Source organism: Bos indicus, chromosome 18, assembly GCF_029378745.1.
Source record: "Bos indicus isolate NIAB-ARS_2022 breed Sahiwal x Tharparkar chromosome 18, NIAB-ARS_B.indTharparkar_mat_pri_1.0, whole genome shotgun sequence".
In the NCBI taxonomy this organism is placed as follows: Eukaryota; Metazoa; Chordata; class Mammalia; order Artiodactyla; family Bovidae; genus Bos; species Bos indicus.
The window spans coordinates 27511396-27535147 of NC_091777.1; the positions used below are offsets into that span (position 1 = coordinate 27511396).

Consider the following 23752-nt stretch of genomic DNA (forward strand, 5'->3'; position numbering starts at 1 on the left):
CAGTTAGTAAAGAATCTGCCTGCAATTCCTCTCAGGAGACCCTGGCTCGATTCCTAGGTCAGGAAGATCCACTGCAGAAGGGGTAGGCTACCCACTCCAGTTCTCAGGCTTCCCTAGTGGCTCAGAGGTTAAAGCGTCTGCCTCCAATGCAGGAGACCCAGGTTCGATCCCTGGGTCGGGAAGATACCCTGGAGAAGGAAATGGCAACCCACTCTAGTATTCTTGCTTGGAGAATCTCATGGATAGAGGAGCCTGGTAGGCTACAGTCCACGGGGTCGCAAAGAGTCGGACACGACTTCACTTTCACTTTCACCCACTCCAGTATATTTGGGCTTCCCTTGTGGCTCAGCTGGTAAAGAATCTGTCTGCAATGCAGCAGATCTGAATTCAATACCGGGGTTGGGAAGATGCCCTGGAGAAGGGAAAGGATCCCCACCCCAGTCACAGGAGCGCGGGCGGCTGCGACGGCGCACGAGCGCGGCCTAGAGGAGCTGCTCCACGTCCGACGTCAGGGGCAGAAGCCGGGAGGAGCTACCCTATGCCCAAGGTCAGGAGCAGTGGCGGGGAGCAGCAAAATTCAGACTGAAACTGAAGAAAGTGGAGAAAACCACTAGACCATTCAGGTATGACCTAAATCAAATCGCTTATGACTATACAGTGGGAAGTGAGAAATAGATTTAAGGGACTAGATCTGATAGATAGAGTGCCTGATGAACTATGGATGGAGGTTCATGACATTGTACAGGAAACAGGAATCAAGACCATCCCCAAGAAAAAGAAATGCAAAAAAAGCAAAATGGCTGTCTGAGGAGGCCTTACAAATAGCTGTGAAAAGAAGAGAAGCGAAAAGGAAAGATATACCCATTTGAATGCAGAGTTCTAAAAAATAGCAAGGAGAGATAAGAAAGCCTTCCTCAGTGATCAATGCAAAGAAATAGAGGAAAACAATAGAATGGAAAAGACTAGGGATCTCTTCAAGAAAATTAGAGATACCAAAGGAACATTTTATGCAAAGATGGGCTCAGTAAAGGACAGAAATGGTAGGCATCTAACAGAAGCAAAAGATATTAAGAAGAGGTGGCAAAAATACACAGAAGAACTATACAAAAAAGATCTTCACAACCCAGATAACCATGATGCTGTGATCACTCACCTAGAGCCAGACATCCTGGAATGTGAAGTCAAGTGGGCCTTAGAAAGCATCACTATGAACAAAGCTGGTGGAGGTGATGGAATTCCAGTTGAGCTATTTCAAATCCTGAAAGATGATGCTGTGAAAGGGCTGCACTTAATATGCCAGCAAGTTTGGAAAACTCAGCAGTGGCCACAGGACTGGAAAAGGTCAGTTTTCATTCCAATCCCAAAGAAAGGCAATGCCAAAGAATGCTTAAACTGCTGCACAATTGCACTCATCTCACACGCTAGTAAAGTGATGCTTAAAATTCTCCAAGCCAGGCTTCAGCAATACGTGAAACGCGAACTTCCTAATGTTCAAGCTGGATTTAGAAAAGGCAGAGGAACCAGAGATCAAGTTGCCAACATCCGCTGGATCATCGAAAAAGCAAGAGAGTTCCAGAAAAACATCTATTTCTGCTTTATTGACTATGCCAAAGCGTTTGTCTGTGTGGAGCACAATAAACTGGAAAATTCTGAAAGAGATGGGAATGCTAGACCACCTGACCTGCCTCTTGAGAAACCTGTATGCAGGTCAGAAGGCAACAGTTAGAACTGGACATGGAACAACAGACTGGTTCCAAATAGGAAAAGGAGTACATCAAGGCTGTATATTGTCACCCTGCTTATTTAACTTATATGTAGAGTACATCATGAGATGCTGGGCTGGAAGAAGCACAAACTGGAATCAAGATTGCCGGGAGAAATATCAGTAACCTCAGATATGCAGATGACACCTCTGTTATGGCAGAAAGTGAAGAAGAACTAAAGAGCCTCTTAATGAAAGTGAAAGAGGAAAGTGAAAAGTTTGGCTTAAAGCTCAATATTCAGAAAACCAACATCATGGCATCCGGTCCCATCACTTCATGGCAAATAGATAGGGAAACAGTGGAAAAAGTGGGTGACTTTATTTTTCTGGGCTCCAGAATCACTGCAGATGGTGATTGCAGCCATGAAATTAAAAGATACTTACTCCTTGGAAGGAAAGTTACGACCAACCTAGATAGCATATTCAAAAGCAGAGATATTACTTTGCCAACAAAGGTCCATCTAGTCAAGTAATGGATTTTCCAGTGGTCATGTATGGATGTGAGAGTTGGACTATAAAGAAAGCTGAGCATCGAAGAATTGATGCTTTTGAACTGTGGTGTTGGAGAAGACTCTTAAAAGTCCCTTGGACTGCAAGGAGATCCATCCAGTCCATCCTAAAGGAGATCAGCTGAAACACCAATACTTTGGCCACCTGATGCAAAGAGCTGACTCATTGGATAAGACCCTGATTCTGGGAAAGATTGAGGGCAGGAGGAGAAGGGGACGACAGAGGATGAGATGGTTGGATGGCATCACTGACTCAATGGACATTGGTTTGGGTGGACTCTGGGAGTTGGTGATGGACAGGGAGGCTTGGCATGCTGTGATTCATGGGGTCACAACAAGTCGGACACAACTGAGCAACTGAACTGAACTGAGCTGAACCGAACCCACCCCAGTATTCTGGCATGGGGTCGCAAAGAGTGTGACATGACTGAGTGACTTGCACTCCCGTTTTACTGAAAAGAGTAAATTTGAAAAATGTTTCATGCACACAAGTTTTGCCACACCAGGCCTTAACACATCATCTCCATCTATCTAATAAAAAAATCATTATAAAAAATTAGAATATTAGCTAATCTGTCCCAGTTTATATTTCATATATCAAATTAGAATGTGAGATGTATGGATTCTCATAGTTTGAGAAAGTGATTTTTGGAATTTCTTATAACTGCTGTGCTAACCACAAGTGCCCCTATGTAGACAACATTAAGACAAAGACCTACTAATTGGGCTACTCTAATTTGCTTCCACTCTGCAATATAAGAATAAATGCAGATGTCTTTCTAACATTAATTTCTATCTACACGGCAGAATTTCATTAGGGATGGCCAGCCCCATTTTAATTAAGCTCCCTTTCTCTGCTTCTGCACTGTCTGTGCTTTTGGCCCATCACAACAAGCACTTCGTCAATTAACTATTTTATTAGCCAATTGATTATTGCTATAGGTCCCTATAGTTAGAAATGATCATGACAGATAAATAAATTGGTTCCTTTCATTTCTAAAAAGCAGCAGTAAATAATGAAACATTTCAAACAAGGTTTCTGTGAGGAAGCTAAACACATATAAAAATACCTGCCATTTATCCAGGGATGTGAAAACTGACTGCTTGCAGTAGCACTGTATTTGAATAAGTCATACTGTCACAGTGACCTTTATTGATATACTGTTTCCCAATTTAAAGCATCAATCCTGCTGCTTAACAGATCTTTTGCTGTGCAAGACCAGTAGATCCATCAGGTAACAAAATAATGATTTGCTATCTGTGGACTTTGTGAATCAATAATTTAACAAGATCCTTAGTAGCTTCTTCCCAACCCCTCACTCCACCCTATCGCCTGTGTTTGCAATTTCAGTTATTCAATTTACTGATATCATTAGAAACCAAAGAAATGTTATTTAGCTGAGGGAAAATGCAATGTATGGCATTTAGTTTCGCAGGATAGCACTCATTTCCAGAGCATACTATACTATAAGGCTTAATTTGGCCCAACACTCCGTGGAAAACAAAGGGTGTAATTTGATAGATAATTTTTCTTCTAAACAAAATTTCTCCCAGGTGAACCAAAGGGCTTAAACCCAATGCACTCTCCTCCCCGCCACCCCCATTATTTTTGTGTGTGTTTCTCTGTCAGAGTGGTTTATACAGATATAGTAAATTTAAGGTCAGTGTTGGGATAAATGGTGTACGAATACATGGAAATTGGACCTGTTTTGGAGTATGTAGTATGCTTATTTACCCTAAAACATAAAAATACATATTCATATATGAAAGGTGGATGAAGAACTATGTCCTCCTTCTCTTACAACAACTGTTCTTACTGTCAATATACTTCTAATGGGAAAGGGCATTCAGGATGTTGATTTTCTAAGGACTCAGGACTAGGACATGAGAGTCCTATATTGGAATTCTGATAGTTTTGCTAGCGATCTATGTTATCTGAGGCAAATACTACTTATACTACAGAAACCAGTTTCTTCATGTTTATTTTTGAATATTTTATATATACCCTGTCTAACTTTAGAGTGAACTCTGACAATACTAGTAATAGTAATGGTCCTTCTTTATTGAGCACCTAATATGTTGCAGGTACCTTATAGACATTATGTGGGCTTTCCTGGTGGCTCAGTGCTAAAGAATCCACCTGTCAATGCAAGAGACACAAGTTCGATCCTTGGGTTGGGAAGATCCCCTGGTGAAGGAAGTGGCAACCCACTCCGGTATTCTTGCCTGGACAATCCCATGGACAGAGGAGCCTGGTGGGCTACAGTCCATGGTGTCACAAAGAGTTGGACACAACTGAGGAACTGAACAACAGCAACAACAACTTAGACATTATCTACAACTCATACTGTATCATATGATTTTCATGCTCACTTTCCAGCCAAGGAATCATAGGGACATTAGGAAATTTGCTTAAGGCTCCTAGGCTTGCATAGCAGAGTTGAATTGAAATCAGTCTACCATCCACTGTCTCTGGCGTCTTCCACTCTGCCACACAGCTTCTCCATGATGTAATGTCTAAAAACGCAGTATAAAAGCCAAAGCACAAGACAGATGCTCAGTGGTATTAGAGCCATTATAATGATTAATAGTCATCATGAAATGTAGGACCTGACACCCAGAGGTGATTTTGCCCTTTCCGTGAATGGGAGTTACACTATGCCATTAGACAGATAATTACAGTGAGATTTTTCAAAGGCAAATTTTTGCCACTGTCTTCATGCATGGCCTTGCTAGCTCTCCAGGAGAAGCAAAAAATAACAACGCTGATTGATTTCCCTTTGCCACTTGCTTCAAGTGGTTCCCATTTTAATGCCCTTTCCAATTGTAACTTCATTGTCATTCGAAGCTGCTGATATTTCAGCCTCTACACAGGCTAAACAGTTGGGCTCCTCAGCAAGTTCAAAAGTCTGCACGACAGGGGGAAAATACACTCTCTTTTCTAAAAGCTGTTTTGGTGGTTCTATAAGAAGACATGACTCTTCTGCCTTTATTGTCCAGTAGGCAATAATCTGCCCATTCCTTCCATTGGCCACCTCCCTCCATAAAAGAAAGACTTCTAACTGATGGAGATTCTCAAAGCTTTCTGTGACCAAACTCAAATACCACAATAACAAAGTCCAGCTGATTCGAATCATTATATTCTTTATCATAGTCTAGGCATGAATTCCAAATACTATATGAAAAAAAAATCCATTTTGTAAAACTGCACACATTCTATGCCAAGACAAAATAGATTTCATAGAAGTTCCACAAAATGGCTGGTAGAGTGTAATACTGTTACCTGTGTGTGTTAGTCACTTAATTGTGTCCAGCTTTTTGTGACCCCATGGACTGTAGCCAGCCAGGCTCCTCTGTCATAGAATTCTCCAGGTAATAATACTGGAGTGGGTATGCATTCCTTCTCCAGGACATGGGTTGAACCCAAGTCTCCTGCAGGCAGGTTCTTTACCATCTGAGCCATAAAGGAAGCTGCAGTTACCTAAAGCTGGGAAATTATCCAATTCTGGTTTGCATCCCCCAAATCTCCATACAATTTCCTGTGTACTTAAGAAGGCGGCTTTGGATCCCAAGGATTGTGAGAAGATTTCTTTCTCTAACAAGTGGGCTGCCTCTCCTGAGGATCCAAGATGATTCTGGATGCTTTACTTTCTCCTCTGGTGAAGTCAATGAAACACACTGAACCTTTGTTTTGTGTACACTATGATCCAGGCATTAGTTATCAATAGAAGATCAAGGGGTGGAGCTCCTTCTTTGTATTCACATTACTTACCATGTAATGTGCTCGATGAATGTTTATTAAACTGTGTGGTTTAGTACCCAGCATCTCACTACCCAGGCCCAAAGATGGACCATGCAGTATATGAAGCCAAAGGGCATACTTGGGTTAAAATAAGAAAGCTCACAATGTAAGTGGACAGAAGGATATTATAGTTCCCATCTGTCCTCCTCTAACAAGTAAAACTACAAGCAGTTCAATTTATAAGTAGATTAGGTTTTTTTTAAAGCTGTCTGTATAATAGAAAGAAAAAGACTTCACACTTTATTAACTACTAACAAATAAAGCAAAAAGCCATAAAGGCAAAAAAAAAAAAAAAAAAAAGAGTTCAAGTTGAGGAGGAGGAAAAGGTACGTGGTCTCCTTTCTCCTAAATCAAATATGCAATATTTCATAATAGATGAAAATTAAATTATCCGTCAGAGCTCCCAAAGTTTGGTCCCCTTGCTCAATTTCCTGTGATCTTCAATTCCAGTGCTCAAAAATGTGGACTCATTACTGACTGTTGAACCATCACTAAAATACTCTACTGTGCTTTACCTAGACTTCCAAGTGCTCAATGGCACCAAATAATTATTTCCTATCCCCAACTGAATTTTTTATCCTAACATTAGAGCAGATATAGGTTAATATTTAAGAGAGCGATTTTTATTAAATTAATTCATGCTAATATATAAATGATTAATATCTTCTTAATGGTCCAGCAATAGTTTCAGTCTTAAAGCTGAATGCCCGTTATCACAGAGGATTTCCCAGAGATACGATTAAGGAGACTTGAGATAAAGCAACACGAAGTATTATATGGCAGGAGGACAATATCAATTGAGGTCATTAACACCTGAGAATCTGATCCAAACGTTTGTCAATAACTCATTTATTTATAAACCAGAATTTGCTATGCATGAGACAGTGAGTTAGAAAGAAAGTATACAAAAAAAATCACCTATTTGTAATTTTAGTTTAAAGAATTTCACCTTCCAATAGAGGAAATAGGTCTTAAATTAATGAGTGATAACTACAGCTGTAGAGATACCAGAAGGCACTTGACATATATTTCAAAGATTTTTCTTTCCAGATGACCTTTGTGGTTTCTTGAGTTAAGATGAGTGTCAGAGGATGGATCTGAGATAGCCATATAAAGACAGTGTATAGGTCAGGGTCTCAGCAGGCAGCACACTCAGAAGCGATGATCAGAAACACTTTAATGAAGGAATTATTTATTAATCTAAATACTAGGTTAAGGAAAATCAATAAGGAATGATGATGAATTCTCAGGTCAAGTAAAACTGGAAGCTCTTACCACTGTTATGTTTGAAAGGAAAAAAGGAAAGTGCCATTATCTAAAAATGAGCAAGATATATAGCTATGCCTCCAAAGAGGAATATTGCCCTTCTTCAGAGAAGCACAGTCATTGCCAACCATATCCTGATTGGGAAAAAGCCAAGGAAATAAATACCCTGACTTCCCTCTCCTCCAGCTCTCTGAAGTTTTCAATGGGAAAAAGTGTAGCAAAATCCAAAGGATATTGGAACCCAGTTCTTCTGAAGCAAGAGAAAAGTGGAGAATGAAACTGGAGATGCAAAAATAAAATAACCAGCATAGTAATGAAGATGGAAAACAACACTGTCCATTTTCTGTTGCTGGAATATGAAGTGTGAGGCACAGTATGGTGAGAATAAAAGATAACTGTGATTATATGACTCTTAATGCTTGAAACCTTTCCATGGATTTCATCACCTTCTCAAAAACACTTGTAATGTGTCATGGAAACCTCGTTGCTTCTACCTCCCTCTGCTTGTCCAGACTTACAGATGGTTCTAGCAGCCCTGATGAGGAGAAAGAGGAGCTTGCCTGGAGGCAAGCAGAACAATTTGTGGTTTAGGAGAAAAATGATGACTCCCTGAACTAAGGCAATGGAAATTAAGATGGTGAGGAAGATAAAGTTTTGAGAAATATGATGGAAATAAAATCATCAGGACTTATTAGCTGAAGTATGGGAAAGTAATACACAGGCAACTGGAGGTAACTACTGGATGTATGGTTTTATCCACAAGATGGATGGAGCTCACAAAAATTATATGAAAATTTAGAGAAAAAATGGGAGGTTTTACCAATGTCTATTTGTGTATCTGTAGCAAATACTCAAGTAGAATAAGGCTGGCACATTGGTAGAGATTTGAGTTGGGATATATTTTTCAGAGGCCCTCACTAGGGGCTCTGTTCACCGTGCACATTCCTAGGCTCTTCAGCCATGTGGAGATGGTGGAGTAGAAGAGGACCTTGAGAAACAGAAAGGAAAAATGGTCTCCCTATACTAGGAGGATGAGAAGGGTGAGAATGGTAAAAATCCTGTAGGGTACATCAGTTATTAATAATAGAAAGCCATTGATGGTCTTTGGAAAAAGCACTTCATTGAAACAGGGAAATACATAATAATGGAGGTTTGAGGGATGCAAGAGGGCTTAGGACATACAGACAGTGAGTGTAGACAACTCTTCTGGGAAGTTTGGATAAGTGGGAGAGGAGAGAAAATATGTGTTGCTAAAGGAAGATTCAAAATCAAGGAAAAGATCGACAGATTAGGGAAGGAGAGCTGTTTATCACTGATGAAGAGGAACAACACTGGAAAGCATCTACTAGATGAAGAACTTAATTAAGGATTGACTTATCAAAGTTATGCATAATTTAAAATTGAAATGGCAATTGAGATTTCTATGTTGTTTTTTTTGTAAATTGAATTTGGGGATTGCCATATATATCATTCCTGAATAATGAGATTTTTTTCTCCTATTCTTTCTCTAGGAGTATAAGTCCAAAAACATTGTGGAAAGCAATGAGACATATTTCTAGAAAAAGCAATTTATTATTATTATTATTGCTGGTAGGCGGCCAGAGTATGGAAGTAACTCGTCTGGGATAGCGTAGACAGTTAGAGGCAGGCAAGGTCTAGAACTGACCACTACCATTTCTAAATGTGCTCACCACAATCCTTCCAGTCCTTAACCTTTATTTCAAAATCAGCTTAGGTTTTACTAGTCAAATCATTTCTCTCCCTCTTTCTAGCATTAGTATTTTACTCTTCTTGTAAACAGGCTTTTAAATTTTATTTCTTTAAAAAAAACATTTATTTTTTTGGCTGCGTCGGGTCTTAGTTGCAGCACATGGGATCTTTGTTGCAGAACTCAGGAGTTGCAGGCTCAGGAGTTGTGGCTCGTGGGCTCCAGGGTGTGCGGCCTCAGGAGTTGTGGTGCCTGGGCTTTGTTGCCCCATGGCATGTGAAATCTTAGTTCCCTGACCAGGGATGGAACTCACCTGCATTGGAAGGTAGATTCTTAACCACTGAACCACCAGGGAAGTTTCTAAGTTCTCTTTTATTTCCTTTTACAAATTGCTCATTAGAAATATGAAGCCCTTCTACTAAATACATGAACCACATGACTAAATACATGACCACTAAATACATGAACAATGTCTAACTACTTATTATTGGGATCAAGTCATGGTTCAGAGAACAGGCTCTAAAGTCATGCTGTATGGGCTGAAATCCTGTTTCAGACACTTAATGACTATATAACTTTGGGCAGTACTTAGTTTCATCATCTGAATAGTAGGATCTCAGTTTCATCATCTGAATAGTAGGATCAGCATATGAAATCATAACAAACACTAAATGTATGGGATGAACACAGTATTATAACACACTTGACTAAAGGAAAAATCATCTGATATTCATTAGTGCTTTCCTTTGTGGTAACATTGAAAGTGTACTAGTCATAGTGCTACTATTGACTAGAGTAGTAATTCAAGTGATATTATTCAAGTAAATATTCAATTTTATTAAATAAATAATCCCTTGATAACCACATAGTTCGTATTCTAAGCAGACAACCCCTTTCAAACAGTGAACATCCAGCTAACCATAGCTGTAAGATGCAGTGGGAAAGACATGGAGATCTAGGTAAACAAAACTGCATTTCTATTATTATTATGTTAGAAAAGTCTTTCTCTGAAATTGGGCAGTGATATTTGTCACCTTCTGTACCTTGCCTCAACCAGGGCAGAGGAATCCATAGGCCTAGGTCAGTGACTCAGGGCTCACCACAATGTTCATGCCTCTCTAAACATGAAGCTCTGTGTTCACGGAGACTTAAGATTTGCTGATCTGATGTGGCTATTGTTCATGCTGGTTAATACACCTGCTTGGGCAGCTAAAACATACTTATTCTCCTAGCACCCTTTTTTAAGTAGAAATGCCTGTGTTGAGGTGTAAATTCTATGTTCATGCTTTCACACGCTCTTATCATTGGTATCAGTGAAGGTGAAATGTAAACGGTGATGGGTATTAAACAATTTGAATATTTTTACAAAATTAATCTCTGTATCTTTTCACTAGGCAATATGTGTATATTTGATAGCTTATCTGCTCTGGCTAAGATGAGTTTTGACTGATACTTTATCTCCCTACATCTTGTAGGTATATGGAGGTGGGGTTTCTGCTGGAAAAACTGTCATTTAAAAATGGGATAAATGACAGTAAGCTTTCCTGCTTGGCACTGGAATTTGAACATTATGTACCCTGTTTGTCTGAAAAGGATAAACTGTGCTTTATATTTGGTTTTTCAAAGATTCCACAGATTATGGATATGCCAAAAGAGACTTATATTCTATTATTTAAAATACTTGATAAAACAAAGTGCAGAAAGTTGTCATAAAATTAGCTAGAAAAATTAGGGAAAGAGAACTCTAGAGGATTGCATTCAGAACAAAATATAAACTCTTTAGAAGAGAAAATACAATGCAATCTTTCCCAAAATGTATTCTTCAAAGCAGTACTTCTTCAGAGTATGGATGAAGGGAAATCCATTATGAAACCAGTTTGGGACACATAGTGCTGTAAATACTCAGTGCAGTGAATACTCCTCTTGTGCTCAGTTGTTCAGTCGTGTCCGACTCTTTGTGACCCCATAAACTGTAGCCTGCCAAGCTCCTGTGTCCATGGGATTTTCCAGGCAAGAATACCGGAGTGGGTTGCCATTTTCTCCTCCAGGGGATCTCCTAACCCTGGGATCAAACCTGCATTTCTTGCATCTTCTTCATTGGCAGGCGCACTCTTTACCATTGAGCCACCTGGGAAGAATACTCCTCTTAAATGTATATATAACACAAAAAGATGAACTATGTTTACTACGGCTGTTTTTACTCATCACCCAAAACATTCATCTAAGATTTTTTTTGAAGTCGCACTGATTGATATCCCATGGATCAATCTAGAGTTCTGTCAAAGGCACTTTGTGAGGTGCTTAGACTGAGAAAGTCTCTGTCTGAGGTGTATAGATGGTAGGAAGCCACTGCCTCAGATTTTCAAAACACCCTTCAATAGAGTTTTCTAGGAAAACTTTCATTGATGAAGTTTCTTCATTGATTTCCATTTGGTTTAGTATCAAACATGAATCCTTCATCAACAAGAATTCTGGAAAAGAAGATTAAGATGGGGCGCACACCCTCTTTGAACTAAAAGTTTATTAAAATTTAGTTTAGGATTAATTTACATTTTGTATTTGAAACTTTGTTACTATAGTCATATTTTTAAAAATTTGCTCTGACATTACATGTCTGAGATATCCTTTTGACTTAAAGAGAAAGGTGTATAATTACAGCAAAATTTACTGGTGATGATGGGAGTATTTTTTGCCAAGTACATCTTGGCAGGAGAAATGATTTTAGAATCACTGAGATGGTAGGCAGATTTTTCAGGTAGCAGAAAGTAGAGGAGAGAGTTGAGTATTCAGAGTCAGACTCAGTTGTCTCTACTGGTTTTGAATGGTGAGCCCATAGGCATATTATTGCATTAGTTGGAATATCAGTTTCTCTACCTGTAAAGCAGGGACATTATCCTGCCTTAGAGTGTTGTTGGACAGAGTAGAACTAGAAAATAGAGATAAGTACAATATTTGGAACATGCTAGTCCTCATCAGACATTGGTTCCCTATTTTTGCCCTCCACAGCAGTGATTCTCAACCAGGTGTGATTTTTGCTCCTCCCAGGGGCATCTGGTAACATCAGGAGACATTTTTGGTCACTACAATTTGGGGAAATGCTGTTGGTATTTAGTGGATAAAGGCCAGTTCAGTTCAGTCGCTCAATCGTGTCCGACTCTTTGCAACCCGATGGACTGCAGCACGCTAGGCTTCCCTGTCCATCATCGACTCCTGGAGCTTGCTCAAACTCATGTCTGTCAAGTCGGTGTATAAATAACACACCTTGGATAGAGGCCAAGGATACTGCTAAACAGCCTACATGCATAGGACAGTTCCCACAACAAATAATTACCCAGTACAAATGTCAACAGTGCCGAGACTGAGAAGCCCTGCTCTAGCTTGAATGTATTGAAACACTGCCTGCTTTCCCAACTCTGGTATTGGGTTGTTTCAGCACCAGATGAGAGCAAGCAGAAGCATGTCTTAAGGAAAAAACAATAATACTGTGGAGAATGAGAAACATTCAAAACCATGCTAGCTTAAATTATGAATACTGTATTCACTGTAATAATATAAAGCTAGCAGCAATGAATATATGGTATTTATTTATAAACCAAAGTTGGTGACAAAACACACACACACACGAAAAGAAAAAAGAGATGAGAAAATGTTCTGGCAAATATGGAAAGGTAAAAATGTTGAATCACCTTTTCTTCTTGTTGACTGTTAAACAGGTCTTTTCCCCTACGGAATTGGGGGATTCAGCAGTTGGTTTAAGAAAAAGATCTACAATATTGTATAGCTAAGCTGTACTTTTCCTGTAAGAAAGTCAGGCGCTAGAATTCATGCCATGGAACATGTTAGCATCTAGCACAGATATGTTTATAACATGAGACATCTTGAGATGCCATGATTCTTACCAGGAAGCTGTGATGGGGGATTAAGAGAGAGGAAGTATGTGTGTGTGTGTGTTCTCCTGAGTGCATGTATGGATCTTTCTTTATTATTATTTTTACTTTTCATGCTTTTTATTAAAATATAGTAGATGTACATTATGTTAGTTAAAATATGTTAAAAATGATCACAAGGATAAATCTAGTAAGCATTTGTCCGACTTATTTATCATATAACTGGAGGTTTGTGCCATTCTGAATCCCGTCATCTATGGAGCTGAACAGGTTGAGGTGACGAGAGAACCAGGACTAGAGTGGATGGGAAATGCTGACTTTTTGCCTCTGATGTAGTCTCATAACTTAAGCAGTTTAGGAAATCTAGAGAGGTGGTGAGGTGTGTACACTTTTTAAAAGTAAGCAAGCAAATACCAAACCAGCCAAACAAACAAAAAACGTAAAGAAAATAAACACACAAAACTCTTCTTTCCAGTTGGTCCCATGGGAGTTTTCTTTCTTTGGCTTTGAAAGGCTCATTCTATTATTATTATGTTTTAGTCATCTGACTTGAAATTAAGGCTGCAGCATTGAATACATAAAAAGCAAATAAGAGGGTTTCCCAAGTGGTGCTAGCGGTAAAGAATTCACTTGCCAATGCAAGAGATTCAAGAGACATGAGTTTGATCCCTGGGTAAGGGAGGTCCCCTGGAGGAGGAAATGGCAACCCACTCCAGTATTCTTGCCTGAGAAATCTCATGGACAGAGGAGCCTGGCTGGCTACAGTCCATGGGGTCCCAAAGAGTTGGAGATGAGTGATCATGTGTGCAGGACACAGGGAAGCAAGTAAGATAGTCAGCCTACCTGCTTTGTCTGAAAGAGAACTTAGGACCAAGTTGCTGGTCTCCATCTCCCGCTTACAAAAGAAACAGTGGTTTATTTTGGCATCAGTTATGACACCAGCCTCAGGTGGCCTCAAGGTGCCATCAGTCTCTTGAAAGTTACACATGGGTCTTTGAGATGATGTAGTAGTATTGTAGTCTCATTCAAGTGGGCTGCAGTTCACTTTGCCAATAATTTGGAAAAACTGTAGGAAGGACTGGGATTTAATTTCTGTAAAATGTTGTCAGTTGCAAGCAAAAGTAGAGAGGCTACCTGTGGGCACAGATCAATTTACCTATAATACAGCACTGGTGAGGCTGTGAGATGGAATATTGGTTTCTTCTTAGAGGTTTGAATTTCACAAGGAGTTTGAAAGAAACAAAAGTAAGAATCAAGGTGAAAGAAGAAAGCGTATCTTTTTAAATAGATAAGCATTACTTATGAGGAAGTGTTTCTTTTGCAAATTGATTGATACCTAGAGAAGCCCTAAGGTGCTCAGAGATGAAATAAAAAATCACATGTCAGTGTTTGAAGGAGAATAAGAAGATAGCAGGACTAAGCAAACCCATCCTTCCTTAGTTCCTGATTATATGAAGCCAAATGAAAGGCCAAATGTTACAGTTCCCCAAACCTGAAATCCAGGGACTGTCAGTACAGTCATTGGTGGCATTCTCCACCTCTAGCAAGAAAGACTTGTTCTGTTTGTTTAGATTCCAGTGTCTTTTCCAACCAGGTTTCGTTTTGGTCTTTCCCTAGCTTATTAGAGCTGAGATTACAATAAATGGAAATTTATTCACCTGAGGCCTACATGTAATATCTTTCCAGTTAATGCTAATACCCAGTTCAGTTCAGTCGCTCAGTTGTGTCCGATTCTTTCTGACCTTGTGGATTGCAGCATGCCAGGCTTCCATGTCCATCACCAATTCCTGGAGTTTTCTCAAACTCATGTCCATCGAGTCGCTGATGCCATCCAACCAGCTCATCCTCTATTGTTACCTTCTCCTCCTGCCTTCAATCTTTCCCAGAATCAGGGTCTGTTCCAGAGTCCCAGAGTCAGGTCTTCACATCAGGTGGCCAAAGTATTGGAGCTTTAGCTTCAGCATCAGTCCTTCCAATGAATATTCAATACTGATTTCCTTTAGTATTGATTACTTTGGTCTCCTTGCAGTCCAAGGGACTCTCAAGAGTCTTCTCCAACACCACAGTTCAAAAACTTCAATTCTTTGGAGCTGAGCTTTCTTTATGGTCCAATTCTCACATCCATATCTGACTACTGGAAAAACCATAGCTTTGACTAGATGGACCTTTGTCGGCAAAGTAATGTTTCAGCTCTTTAATTTGCTTTCTAGGTTGGTCATAGCTTTTCTTCCAAGGAGCAAGTGTCTTTTAATTTCATGGCTGAAATCACCATCTGCAGTGATTTTGGACCCCAAGAAAATAAAGTCTGTCACTGTTTCCATTGTTTCCCCATCTATTTGCCATAAAGTAACGGAACCGGATGCCATGATCTTAGTTTTTGGAATGTTCACTTTTAGCCCAGTGTTTTCACTCTCTTCTTTCACTTTCATCAAGATGCTCTTTAGTTCTTCTTCGCTTTCTGCCATAAGGGTGGTGTCATCTGCATATCTGAGGTTATTAATATTTCTCCCAGCAATCTTGATTCCAGCATGTGCTTCATCCAGCCTGGCATTTCACATGATGTACTCTGCATATAAGTTAAATAAGCAGGGTGACAATATACAGCCTTGATGTACTCCTTTTCCTATTTGGAACCAGTCAATTGTTCTGTGTCAGTTCTAACTGTTGCTTCTTGACCTGCATACAGATTTCTCAGGAGGCAGGTAAGGTAGTCTGGTATTCCTATCTCTTGAAGAATTTTCCAGTTTGTTGTGATCCACAGAGTCAAAGGCTTTGACATCGTCAATAAAGCAGAAGTAGATGTTTTTTTGGAACTCTCTTGTTTTTTCTATGATTCAGCAGATGTTGGCAATTTGATCTCTGGTTTCTCTGCCTTTTCTAAATCTGGCTTGAACATCTGGAATTTCTCAGTTCACATACTGTTGAAGCCTGGCTTGGAGAATTTTGAGCATTACTTTGCTAGCATGTGAGATGAGTGCAGTTTTGAGTAGTTTGAACATTCTTTGACACTGCCTTTCTTCGGATTGGAATGAAAACTGATCCTTTCCAGTCCCCTGGCCACTGCTGAGTTTTCCAAATTTGCTGACATATTGAGTGCAGCACTTTCACAGCATCATCACTTAGGATTTGAAATAGCTCAACTGGAATTTCATCACCTCCACTAGCTTTGTTTGTAGTGATGCTTCTTAAGGCCCACTTAACTTTGCGTTCCAGGATGTCTGGCTCTAGGTGAGTGACCACACCATCGTGGTTATCTGGGTCACGAAGATCTTTTTTTGTACAGTTCTCTTATGTATTCTTTCCACCTCTTCTTAATATCTTCTGCATATGTTAGGTCCATACCATTTCTGTCCTTTATTGTGCCCATCTTTGCATGTTATGTTCCCTTGGTGTCTCTAATTTTCTTGAAGAGATCTCTAGTCTTTCCCATTCTATTGTTTTCCTCTATTTGCACTGATCATTGAGGAAGGCTTTCGTATCTCTCGTTGCTATTCTTTGGAACTCTGCTTTCAGATGGGTATATCTTGCCTTTTCTCCTTTAACTTTAGCTTCTCTTCTTTTCACAGCTATTTGTAAGGCCTCCCCAGACAGCCATTTTGCTTTTTTGCATTTCTTTTTCTTGGGGGGGTCTTGATCACTGCCTCTTGTACAATGTCACAAACCTCCGTCCATAGTTCTTCAGGCACTCTATCAAATCTAATCCCTTGAGTCTATTTGTCACTTCTACAGTATAATTGTAAGGAATTTGATTTATGTCATACCTGAATGGTCTAGCGGTTTTCCTTACTTTCTTCAATTTAATTCTGAATTTTGCAATTCTAATGTTAAGTCTTCATCATTCTAGCTAGGGGAATGTGGAAAAATCACTTACCATTTCAGTACCTCATTTTCTTCATCTGAAAAAATGGGATGATAATAGTGGCATTCCATGGGATAGTTTATGGGAATTAAATGTGAAGCTATGAGCACAATGTCTGCCATATGCAAGTTGATGTTACTTGCTATTGTTAATATCTTTAGCATTATTCTTTTTTATGACTTCAAATTACCCCTGTGTATGGGACAGTGTCATTCATTCACTATACATTTGTTGTATGATGACATTACACATTTCCTTAGACATTAAAATTAGCTGATAAATCAGTTTCTGTCCTTAAGGAGCTTAAAGTTAGGGATTTAGGCAGCATGGTTGTATTATCATGCACAAGACCATCTGACTATTAGGCTAGTAGCAAAAAGGGGTTTTAAGGAAAGCTTCCTGCAGGAGGCCTACCTGAACCAGATCATGCCATGAAAATAGCAGTTAGTTAGAAGTGGGTTAGGAAGACTGTGATATGGTGGTGGAAGAAACAGCATGGAGAAAAACCCATGCTGTCTACAAGAGTATTAAACTGCCATCAGTCGATGTATGTCAGCTTCGATTAATTGTGAATGAGCCCAATAACTGCCCTTCCCTTTATGCAAGGTACAATATTCCAACGTTACATGCATGACTTCTTTCAATCTACATCATCTCAAAAATTATTTGTTATTATTATTATCATAATTTTACAAATATGGAAACTGAGACACAGAAAGAGCAAATTTTTTGCCTGTGGGCTTACTCACACAGAGCAGCAGAGTCAGGGTTTGAGCTTACCAGTCTCTTTTCACAGTCTCTCTCTCTATAACCTACTTAAACAACAGAAAACCCTGGGATTGAGGAACTGGTCCATAGTTTTTAACTGTGACTACAGAAATCAACCCAGTTCTTTCTAGCATCAGCCACTTGGAAGTATGATGCAGGAGGCAGACCATCTGTTGTGGGACTATCAGACCAGGCTTTATCTCCATCCTGCAAGAAGGATGAAGAGCCATAGCAAGCTGCTGAAGCTCTTGACTGTACCAGCTGGACCTTTTCAAAGACTGCCCAAAACGTCAGAGGGCTTCCGGTCTTCATAAGCATACCATCACACATTGAGATGTCCCTTATATGCTCAGCTGCCGTGAGTGATCTGCCCAAATGATCAAAACAACACACAGTTAAGCAAACATCACAATTAGCTACAATTAATGCATTAATTAGCTACAATTAGATGCATTCTTGTTTACTTTCTGCTGTCTAAATAGAACGACCTTTCAAGTTTCTTCTAAATTGTAGTTTATGAAGAAAAGAAAGAATTGAATTATCTCTATATCCCAACTCCTCCTTGTAAAAATACATTATATATCTTAAAGGAATTTAATTTTAAATTTAATTTCATTCTCTCAGTTAAAAAAAAATTCAGAGAGTCCTTATTTTGAGTTAGAGAAAAAGATGTCATTGACATCAAATCAGCTTGCAGGAAATGCAGTCATAGGTCCCATGGAATCTGATTGTGACACAGTCCTCAGGTGAATCACGTGCACTTTAAAGTCTGAGAAGCTCTGAAAAAACTATTCCAATTAACTCAGGTGTTTTAATGTATTGTTTTTTGCAATCAGAAACAAATTAAAAATTCATCTCAGGAATATATAACTCCTTAGAAGTATCAGATCAATGGGAAAACAGTTGAAAGTGCCAACAGCCCTCAAAGTTTTTGACCATGAAATATGGAGAATGTAAGTAGCAGAGCCAATTGTGTTTTCTGTAATTATTGGTCCTATTGAGAAAAGAATTTGTTTTTAATTTTCCTTTTCAAGTTAGCCAGCCTTATTTATTTTCTGATGTACATACCATCAGCAATCAAGTTGCAAGAACAAAAAGACTGTTTTTCTCCTTAAGAGTGCTTTCTTTCATCACCAAATTAGCATGGTAATCCTAGCTCTTGGTGGTCATGTTGTTATGACTTCTAAATGGAGAGCCGTCATAGTCAAATTCCTGCCTTCCTAAAAGCTTTGCTGTTAGGTATCAGTGTCTTGTTTGGCGATACGTGGATGGTGTGCCTGCTACTGTTTGGTTCTTTAATTATAAGCATTTTCCCTTTGTGGGAATAACTAATTGGACCAATGCTTAAATTAATCTGAGTGTGCCATTTTTGATAAAAATTTTCTAGCTGTAATAAACAGGACAGAGTGGCAAGGATTAAAAAAAAATAGTAAAACAGAAAAGATTAGAGAGTCTTGAAGCAGGCTTATTTATATATGTTGCAGTTGATTTATAAAAAAGGTTCTACTGCATGTGATGAATGGAGCCGAATCAGTTCCATACATAGATCTAATAGACCATTTAGATCTTGGATACCAATCGATTAAGATCAATTAGTTAGAGATCAAACACATGGAAAAGTAGTCACTGGATTCAAGGAAAGTATTTTAGAGAATCTGGAAGACATGGTGCTTTGTAATGTTTACCTTAAAGAAGGGCTAACGTGGGCCAAAATTCTTCAATACGTAACAAAATGTTGGAGTTTAGTCCTAGATTTGTTATTCTTCCTGTTCTCATCTAGCGTTTTTCACTTATTATTCCCTCATTGCTAAATCAAGCCATGCAGGTCCATCTCTTTGCCCTGTCTCCGCCCATCTTTTAAGTTTCACTATCCAATTTTCCACTCTAGGTTTCCCCATATTACTTGAAAATAATTTCAAAAGTGCATTTTCCCCCCTCATGTTTTAAAGCTGCCGCACACCACTCTATCCAGTCTGGAAGTTCTGCCCAACCTTCTGACTAATCTTTCACATAGGTGACCTTAATGTAAGGTCTCTTGGGGTAGGGAGGTAACTCTGCATAGAAAATTCAGTTGGATCTTGAAACTGTGAGAGCGAATGTTTGTAGTGGAAATCTGTCATATTCCTGCTGGAAATCTCCCTGGGGAATGAAGCTTTGCCTACTGTTGAACTAAGCTTGTGGTAGATTGTGGTAGTTTCTTTCTGTGGGAGAACGGTTCCATTCTTAGGCTCTGTTTTGCAATTTGCTTTGGCCAATTAAATGTGAGGAGAAGTAACACATGCTGGTGCCAAGCGGAAGCTTAAAGACTCATTTACAAGCAAGAAATGCCTTTCCCTCTATATTCTGTGTCATCTTGAGATGTCCTAAATTGTCATCGCTCCTTCAGCGTACATCCTGAAACGGAAAAGACATGTGTGTGGAAATAGCCACAGTCTACCCATGACTGCTAACCAGTGTGAATGAGAAAGAAATCTGTGTTGCTGCAAGTGGAGGGTACCACAGCTTGATAGCTTAAATGTCTCTTTGGCATGTGGATTGTTTCAAGCTGAAAACCCTCAAGTTCTGAAAGACTCAGAAAGAAACTTGGCCCTTCCTCCTAACTTCCTAAAAGAATTTAGACAGAGCATTTCTGGAATATTGTTATCACCAGAGCTATCTGAAAGAGCATGGGGTAGGGGTGGTGGTGGAGACTCTTAAGAAGGGCCTAGTGCTCAGGATCCACTCTGTGTCCCATTGTCTCTGTAGGGCCCAGCAAACATGTATTTATGCAACATTTGTTTTTTCCATCTTCAAATGTTGGTTCAGTGGTAAAGAATTTGCCTATCAGTGCAAGAGATGTGGATTTGGTGCCTGGGTTGGGAAGATGTCCTGGAGAAAGAAATGGCAGCCCACTCTAGTATTCTTGCCTGGGAAATCCCATGGATAGAGGAGCCTGGCAGGGGACAGTCCATGGGGTCACAAAGAGTCAGACACAACTCAGAGACTAAATAACTCCATATGATGATATGATGTCCCAAACCACTAACCCCAGCATCCTTTTTTTTTTTTTTTCTTTAGCTTAAGATGGTATTTAAGGTGGGGTCTTTGGCTATTTGGGTGAGTTACTCTGTTTTCCATGGTCTCTCCCATGTATGTATGTTATTAAGCTTTTGTTTGATTTCTCCTATAAATCTGTCTCATGTCAATTTAATACTTAGACCAGCCAGAAGAACCTAGAAGAGTAGAGGAAGATGTTTTACCTCTCTGACTCAAGGCATGGTTTTAGAGTCTCTGTTTTTGCAGGATAATCAAGCCAAATCTGACTAACACAGTGGGTTTTGAGTGAAATTCACTGCACTGCAAGGTCTAGGAGTGAACATATAACCTAATCCAAGTCATACATGTCTCTCATCTTTCTGGACACAAATGACTGGTTAGGTAATAGAATTTGGGAGCTAAGTTAGGTCAGCGGGATTTAATATTGGAATTCCTTTTGGTGCTATTCAGATTAGGCACCTGTTTTTACTCAGGGATTATGGAAACAACATTTTGTACATGTAGAATTTCCAGACCCTGCAATGAAGGAGGAGCCTATCTGAATGTGCAGTTAACACAGTAGAATGTAGAATCAAGAGGTGGTAAGTGAAAAAAATAATTCTGGGTAAGACTATGATTCAAAACTCTGACCTAAAATCTGTCTCTGAACTTTTCACAGCAGTTAAGAATACTGACCAGTAGTACAATGTGTGTGTGTGTGTGTGTGTGTGTGTAATAAAGTTTGGTTACATGAGGTGCAAACTGTCAAATCATAACTACCAGGCATGTGTATAATCTCTTTTTCTTTAAACTCTTTGTGACCCCATGGACTATACAGCCCATGGAATTCTTCAGGCCACAATACTGGAGTAGGTAGCGTTTCCCTTCTCCAGGGGATCTTCCCAACCCAGGGATCGTACCCAGGTCCCCCACATTGAAGGCAGATTCTTTACCATCTGAGCCACCAGGGAAGCCCAAGAATACTTGAGTGTGTAGCCTATCCCTTCTTAAGGCGATCTTCCCGACCCAGGAATTGAACCAGGGTCTCTTGCATTGCAGGTGGATTCTTTACCAGCTGAGCTATCAGGAAAGCCCCTTCTTAGGTTCAGCTTTAATTAAACCATAACTTGGGAGACCTAAAAATAACTAAACAGGATAGAATGTGTAAATTATTTCAAATTCTGGTGATCATAATCAATCTGATTACTGAAGTTTATCTTTTCTGCTTAAAAATAGTTTACTACAGGTAACATACAATAAAAGTAGGACAGGGAAATGAAAATACATACATTTTATTCATTGGATTCGTTTCTGCTTAAACTTTTCCAGTTGCATGAAGGTAAATAATTTAGAAGTGGAATATAGCATAGAGAGATTTTTGTGTCCAAAGTTGACCAATGTACCTTTATGCCAAGACACTGAGGATGAGCGGTGATCAATGTTGAGGATTTTTTTTTTTTTGCTAGTAAATGTTTGCTGTTAATAGTTATATTAAATATATAATGAGATATTAAATATTTTCAAAACCTCATTTTTTAACATTTCAAAACAAATAACATAAACCATATTGGTGCGTGTTGTTCAGTTGCTAAGTCATGGTTGACTGCAACCCCATGGACAGAGACCAGGCTCCTCTGGCCTCCACTATCTCCCAGAATTTGCTCAAATTCATGTCCATTGAGTTGGTGATGCTATCTAGCCATTTCATCCTCTGTTACCCCCTTCTCCTCCTGCCCTCAATCTTTCCGAGCATCAGGGTCTTTTCCAGTGAGTTGGCTCTTTGCATCACGTGGCCAAAGTATTGGAGCTTCAACTTCAGCCTCAGTCCTTCCAATGAATATTCAGTGTTGGTTTTCTTTAAGATTGAGTGGTTTGATCTCCTTGAGAGAGTTCATAGAACTCAAGAGTCTTCTCCAGCACCACAATTCAAAACATCAGTTCTTTGGCACTCAGTCTTCTTTATGGTCCAACTCTCACATCCATACATGACTACTGGAAAAACCGTATCTTTGACTATGTGGACCTTTTTCAGCAAAGTGATGTCTCTGCTTTTTAATATGCTGTCATGACCGTAAACTAATTCTGTGGATGAGTAGACAAAAGTATTTTCTTTCAGTAATAGTTAAAGTAAAATATATGAGGAGGGATGAAAAAATACTGAAAACTTAAGCAACTTTCTAAGTTGCCTTAATTTCCTCTTCCTATTCAATTAATTCTGGCCTAAATACTGCCATTTTATTCTCCAGGCATGCACATTCCCACAACTACAAACAGTTTGGTCTCAATTAATGTAAAATCACAACCCACTTTGGCTGGAATATCAAGATATTGGAGGGGAAAGGTTTCTAAACTTTAATAATCTAGATAATTGCTTCAACTCTCCACTTTGCTGGGGAATCTAGTCATAATTAACCAATTAAATCACATCAGCAGTTCACTTTTCCCCTAAGCATAGAGTTTGGAAAGATAAAAGAGAAAGAGGGAGAGAGACTAGAGAATCTATCTAAACATAAATGTCATTCCATTATAGAGCCTTATTAAATATATTTAAATGTTTTAATTTCTAGCACTCTGTTGTTCATAATGAACTCTGCAGGGATTGAAAATGAATTTTTATTCTGAGATTTTTGTCCCTTTTGAATTGCAAAGAGCGTTCCTCTTGAATTTCCACTAGATATAATGAAACATATTTTAATTTTGCATCAAGCTAACCCCCTGAAGAGACAACTGTCAAAAATCCACGGTATCTTTAAATCACTTTAATAATTACATTTTGCTCCATGCACAGTAATAGGTAAGAAACCATTTGTTTAACTTTATTGTTGCCCTAGTATTTTCCATACTGTTCTGTTACACACTCTCTAAGCAAGACTGAGTAGTTCAGTGAGGTTGGAGTTCAGGGTGTATGGAGATAGATAGTAAGAGATGGATATGAAAATAAAAGTTCAGACCAGAATATAAAGGTGCTTAAACACAACTGAACAAAAACAGCAACAACAAAAAGACCATGTATAAAGTTTTAACATTCAGGGACTAATACGGTACCTAATAACAAGATATGGCACCCCACTCCAGTACTCTTGCCTGGAAAATCCCGTGGACAGAGGAGCCTGGTAGGCTGCAGTCCATGAGGTCGCTAAGAGTCAGACACAACTGAGCGACTTCACTTTCATTTT

General features: G+C 39.2%; 1 non-coding gene across 1 annotated transcript; it reads left to right on the forward strand.

Annotated features, from left to right (window-relative positions):
• Positions 1–110: 110 nt before the first annotated feature.
• TRNAW-CCA (transfer RNA tryptophan (anticodon CCA)) lies at positions 111–182 on the forward strand. The gene has a single exon. It is a non-coding gene; the product is annotated as a tRNA-Trp (tRNA).
• The last annotated feature ends 23570 nt before the right edge of the window (positions 183–23752 follow it).